Here is a 7,243-nt window from a genome sequence, read left to right as displayed (position 1 = left end):
CTTAAAATCGAGGGAAACGCTTCAACTATAAAATGAAAACAACGGAACAACAGAAATACTGAAGTGAAACAAAAACCAACGCAAACATACATAGGAACGGACTATTTGATAACAATAGCTGCATACATCTATTTTATGTTATTATTGTATTTTACATTTGAATAACTTCACATTAGTATGTATAAGTGGTTTTATTAAGATATGAACATAATAAGACAAACCCGCCATGGCTAATAAAATTATAGTTTTATGTGTGTCTAATATACTTTTAGTAAAAATTGAAGGAAACATAATCATTTGATTATACACTACTATTAAAATTTTAATTCAAAGTCTTTATATGATAATTGATATCATATGTTCACGCATTATCCTTTATTTGTAATGTGGTATTAGTATGCAAGTCTATTCTACAGACAAATTTACAATTAAAATCTCGGTCTTTTTTACCCTTAGTAACATAACATTTTAAAGATTTTTGCAGATTCTGAAGATTCAGCCATATTATCTACTTAGAGTAGCCATTCTGTGTAATAAACGAATACAGTACTAGAACTGACAATTTTGTTTTTATTAAATTTGATTTATTATAGAAGGTGTGCACCTCAATTTATCAAAAATGTTAGAAAATATATGTCTGTTACAGCAAACATCCCAAAGAAACATGTAGGAATGAGTAGATATCATCTTTCCTGTTTCAATTCGAATAAAGGCTCCGCAAATATATGTGTAAGTATCCTTTGTTTGTCTTTTCAAATTACTATAAGGGAACCCGGTGGCCAAGTGGTCTAAGTAGTTCTACTATTGTTATCACTAGCCAGTAAACACTGAGGTTGAGAGTTCGAACCCAGCTCGTGCTTGTGCACTCGACTCTAATCTTAATTGCAGGGGATTGTCAGTTTTCATGTCAAAGTTTCAATGGATTTTCTCTGCGCACTCCAGCTTCCTCCACCCATAAAAACTGACCGCCACGAAATAGCCCAAAAGGTGGCGCTTAAAAATGGCACTTAAAACACCATCAAACAAATTACTATTACCATATATATTTCAACTCCGCTTTTTGAATCTTTGACACATTTCATACCAGACTCAGTTTTATGTTTGAGGAATTATGGTTCTCCTCGATTTTCTGTATTTATAGCATTTGATTGACAGTAGATAATAAACAGAGCATTATAGCCAATAATGAAACGAACTAACATTTGTCACTCACTCTGTAAACAAACGACTACATCCAATATTGAAAGTGAATTCACTGTATAATGAAGATTATCACTCTGTTACCAGGATGGAGTCGGAAAGAAATAACATATAACACTCAGTATTTTTTACACTTTGTAACACTATTCTTTAACATCGTACGTTGATTTCTGGCAATTTTTTTTTTTTTTAGATTCCTGTTGTTGTATATATTTTCTACTGTATTGAAAGAATAACTGATGGCTTTCAAAGATCATAATACAGTGTTAAATAGTGAGTAATATCTTATTCAAAACATTAAGGTTTATTTACACGAGAAATAGCTTGCCTTAGCCATATATCCAACTTTTTTGAACTTTCGGTTGGTCTTCCAACTGTTGATTGAGCTGAACTCACGAGTCAATTGAAGACGAAACACTCGTTTTGCGTACCAAATTATAAGCCTGGTAACTTTGATGAGTTTAAAAAAAACACTGGTTCGATGAAACTGCTTGTGAACGTTTCGTCCCCGATGAAATCCCCGATGAAAGCCCAATATAAATTTTAAAAAATGTGGTATGATTGCCATTTAGATTACCCTCCACTAGGGACATTTAGAGGTTAACAAGTATAGGTCACAGTATGGCAATACTGCACTTTTGTGTTGCCATGAAATAACATTGATGTGTTCCTTTACTGTAAGTTTAACGTTTATAGAATGTTTCAATTATTCAAAACACTTATATTTTTCTATACCGATGAATATATTACCATTGATGTATTTTTTAACGATTTAAGGAATTGAATTGGTTTTTCTTTTAGAGATTTCTTGTTCGATGAGGAAATTATCATTTTCATCTAAATCTAAATAAATGTAATTTACTAACATGTTTAAAGACGATCAGTCAAAGGGTCATAACTCAAATTTAAATCATAATATATAAATGGAGTTCTGTTACGTTTCCATTTATTTAAATATGAAAGCAGCTTTTACTGGTATCATTCTACTTAGTAATACACATATTTAGTTACAAAATACAGTTGTAGAAGGAAACGTATGTGCTTTTTAGTTTCAAAAATGCAGAAACGTATCTGCTAGTAACCCCTAATAGTTTCCACCCTGAAGAAATTCTAAATGCCCCTACATACCAAATTAATTTATAGAAAACAAGATAAGCTACACAGTTCAGATCAATTTTTTTTTACCATAATATGTGTTTGTAAAATAGTGGTTCATAAAAAAATCAACATAGATCCTGTGAGCTTTTGTATGAAAAACCTTCATACAGTCCGATCAAAACCAAAATTTTGAAAGCTGAATTTGCATAAGTAATTAAGGAACTGTATTGGAAAGGGAGACCTTACACGAATAGTCAAAACAATTAAAAGGTTAACTTTGACTAAGGCAGTTTCAACATATTTGTTTAAATGATTTATAAATATTGCAATGGAATATTTAACAAATGCAGATAATTAATTATGTACTGACTACTTTGTTAATAATAAACAAGGAAATAAAAAGTAAACTAACAAACAATCCGAACTCCGAGGAAATTCTAATCAGAAAGTCCCTGAGCAAATTGCAAACTCAAAAGTACAGGATCTTATATATAAATTTATATATATGCCAACAACATACAATAGTCAATGATAAAATAAGGTAAATTACTCTTTTTTCTAATCTGTTATATCTTTCTCTCTTATCTAACAAGTACACAGATGTCCCACCGGCACTATCATATTCTATGTTCAGTGGACCGTGAAAATGGGGTCAAAACTCTTATTTGGCATTAAAATTGGAAAGATCATATCATAGGGACATGTGTACAAAGTCTCCAGTTGATTGAACTTCAACTTCATTAAAAACTACCTCGACCAAAAACTTTAACCTGACCTCGATCAAAAACTTTAACCGGAAGCTGGACAGACGAACGAACGGACGAACGAACAGACGGGCGCACAAACCAGGAAACATAATGCCCATAAATGGGGCATTAAATTGTATCTTGCTAATCACTGATACAAAATATCATTTAAGATACTTGTATAAGGCTTGCAATTTGTTTCGTTAGACGTCTGTTTCGTCTTAATAAGCATATGCGACGTTCGATTACATACAGTTGGCAAGTCATATAGAATACGAAGGTAAGAGCATTAAAAATAGAAAAGTTAGAAAAAGTGGCGCGGTTTTTGTTAACAATAAAATGTGTAAAGGAGGTTGCCAAACTATTATTACTTATGGAATGACAGCTAGTGATGGTACAAATCACTCGTCATAAAAAGTGCAAAGATAGAACAACTACAAGAACGGCTTCAACAAGCCTGTTGGTACTACTATATTGATTTTTTTATACACATAAATTCGGGTTTTTCTTTAATCCATAATTGAATTGTTTCATTATTAAGGTTACAACTTCACAAATTAAATTTGTTCTTGCATAATTTTGACTTTTCTGTTAAGGATAAACTCATCATAGATACCAGGACTAAATTTTGTATATACGCCAGACGCGCGTTTCGTCTACAAAAGACTTATCAGTGACGCTTGAATCCAAAAAAGTTAAAAAGGCCAAATAAAGTACGAAGTTAAAGAGCATTGAGGAAAGAGTTGGTTGTACTCTCACACACAATCGAAACCACGCCACAACTGTAATTCAGTGGCTATCGTTGATTGTTGTATGTTTGTATTTGTTTTTAGTTTGTTTTATTAATGAACAGGCAGATGTTTTTTCGTTTAATTAAGATTACATATTTTAGCTCGGGCTCTTTCATAACTGACTTTACATTACGGGTTTTGCTTGTTACTGAAGGCCATATTGTGACTCTTTGTTGCTTACATTTGCACCCTGGTGGATATTTGTCTAATGACAATCTTACCACACCTCCTTATTTTATTAAGGTATCATATTTAAATTTTGCCCATATTAGTTTGATGTCTTTCTTTTGTCAATATTGTAATAGATATTTCATCTTTTGAAACGATTACTGTCTCATTTCAATGCAAACTTTTTTTTTATTTCATTCTTCTATGATATAAAGGTACAATTGCAAGTAATGCGAATGTTACACCAATGAAGATAAAGCTACAAGTAATCAATACACTGTCTGAATCGACACTTGTCATAAGCAGTGTAATATCCCTGTACTGCTCTGCCCTCCGAACAATACAAGGAAGAATGATAATCTATTGCTTTATAAAGGCGCCCAATGTATGAAAGTATGAAATTACATAAGTCTATCAAACTCATTAGACAAATATTGACAGGGATATTGGACGAAAATAGAACACGATAGCATTTACAACAAACCACAAAACACAGCACAGAAAACAAAAGATTTAACAACATGAACACCAATATGCCGGAGGTGTTGACCGAAGTGGCTCCCAATGTAATAATTTATCATGAGATAATACTCATATTGTTTCGAGGATCCAAAAACATGCAACTATTTTACAACAGTTTCCGAAGTAGCGTCAGAGTTACCAAATAAAATTCATATAAGTTATTGATTAGTTAAACTCTATGCACTTGTTAGTATAAAAATAAACTAGAGCATATAGAAAATGATAATTTTTTTATGCATGCATTATCGTCCCATTTCCTTTCAGACCGGGAAATTATTCATTTTTGTCTTCGATTTTAGAATAACATACCATTTAATGAATCATCAAACAAAACAAGTTAAAGTTATAATGGATACAGAAACAACTCATACATGTAGCATATTAGTGATGTAATATATAAATATGAAAATATAAGGTAAAATTGCTTATTTATGAATATTATCTTTTCAACACATTTCATTAACAGCTGCGCCAAGAGCGCATGAAACGCCCATTTTGTGCATATTGAAATTGTTGTATTTTAATCAGATGTAAATGAAAAGGCTCTGTAGAAAATATACATAAGGATACCACTAGGTGTATTTACATTTTGTGTAAAATGACTGTTAAAGGTTTTATAACTATGGAGTCTTCAATCACCAATCCAAACAAATGCATCCATAAAAGATAAATACCGAACTCCAAGGCAAATTCAAGAAAGGAAAGTTTATAAATATTGACAAAATCAAACGAGTATAACTCAACTTTCATGTTCCTGGCTTGGTACAGGTATTTTCCGAAAAAAAATGGTGAGTTAAAGCTGGTTTAGTAGCTTCCCTGACCACCCATTTGTATAACAGAAAAGATTGTTGTATTTTGATCCAAAAATAAAAGTCAGTGTATGACATTTAAAATTGTGTTTAATTAATATGAGGATCTTATACTCTGAGAATAGTAAAAGTACATTGGTACCAGGATTATAATCTAATACGCCAGACGCGCGTTTCGTCTACATCAGACTCATCAGTGACGCTCAGATCAAAATATTTATAAAGCAAAACATAGTTGAAGAGCATTGAGGACCCGATATTCCAAAGGGTTGTGCCAAATATGACCAAGGTTAAATATGCCAGGAATAAGAAAATCCTTAGTTTTTCGAACAAGTTCAAAGCTTTGTAAATAGGAAGTTTATAAAATAAAAAATCACCACATAGTTTATATTCATGTCAACACCGAAGTGCTGACTGCTGGGCTGGTGATACTCTCGGGGACGAAACGTCCACCAGCAGTGTCATCGACTCAGTGGTGTAACAACCTACCTGAGTATACCTGAGTTCACCCCAATGTTTGGTGGGATTCGTGTTTCTTAGCCCTATACTTTTCTATGCTGTGTTTTATTAGTTGTTTGTACGTTCGTCAATTTTTGTCATGGAATTGTCCGATTTTCTTGTATTTATGATTTTTGAGTGTCTTTTGGCATATCCTTATTTTGTTTTGATTTTTAGCAATTTGTTGAAATAGTTACGGTGAAGCTTTTTAATTTCATTGTACTAGTATCTAAAACAGAATGCTGATATTTATTTTATATTCAGATAAATAATAATAGATATGTTTCGGTTCAGGGTAAGGAGGTTTAGAGAGGCAATCTTTTTTTCGGTATATTCCTTTCATTTTAACAAATCTGAATATTAGATTTAAGTCGGAGATTTCTAAGAGAATTGTAAATCGCAAATGTCATTTGTATACACCAAGGTATATTTCTAATTGTTCGTTACAAGAACCATAGAAATAAGTTATGAAAATGTTTGTTGCATTCTTATTCCAAATCGAAAGGTATTTTCATCAGAGCATGTTTACCTGAAGAAGATACTAGTAATTAAAGGAAATGGAATTATTTTATCATCTGATATTGCATATTTATAAGCGACATAATGAAAAGACTAGCTACAAAGATTTTCAATTTCGGAGGTAAACAGTGCTTAAAAGTAAAATCACAAAAATACTGCGTTCAAAGGAAAATTCAAAAACAAAAGCCCTTATTAAATGACAAAATCAAAAGCTCAAACACATAAACGAATGGATAACAACTATTATATTCCAGTCTTAGTACCGGCATTTTCTTATGTTGAAAATGGCGGATTGAACCTGGTTTTATAGCTAGCTAAACCTCTCACTTGTATGACAGTCGCATCAAATCAATTATATTGACAACGATGCGTGAACAAAAAGACACAATAAGCAATAAGTAAAAATGTCAAAAAAGGGGTACAGCAGTCAACATTGTGTTATAAACACTTGTGAATATAAATACTGTTATTTGTCTGTTTGTCAGTTTATTTTCATCTACGAGTTTAACTGTCACTCTAGTGTATTTCGTTTCTCTTTTGTGATTTTTTTTGCATAATGTACATTATCCTGATTAGAAACTCATCAAAGATACAAGGTATATAATTTTGTACACCAAACATATGTTGCGTCGTACATTAGACTCATGAATTAAGGTATAAAGTAGTTCATCGACCTTCAAATCTCACAAAACAACAATCCATACCAAGGTCAAACAGCCAACATTTTGGGAATCGCATGGCCTCAAAAAGCGACAGTCAGCGCGCGTTGACATGTTTTGTCTGTAAAATAATAGTGTTGATATACATTCTTGTCACAAGCTAATGTGCTTATGATTACCAATGTTGTTAAAATGATTTTTGCGTGCATTTGTGCATAATCGTTTTTAACTTT

Source organism: Mytilus edulis, chromosome 3 (genome assembly GCF_963676685.1).
Source record: "Mytilus edulis chromosome 3, xbMytEdul2.2, whole genome shotgun sequence".
In the NCBI taxonomy this organism is placed as follows: domain Eukaryota; kingdom Metazoa; phylum Mollusca; class Bivalvia; order Mytilida; family Mytilidae; genus Mytilus; species Mytilus edulis.
This window is presented reverse-complemented; position numbering follows the sequence as displayed.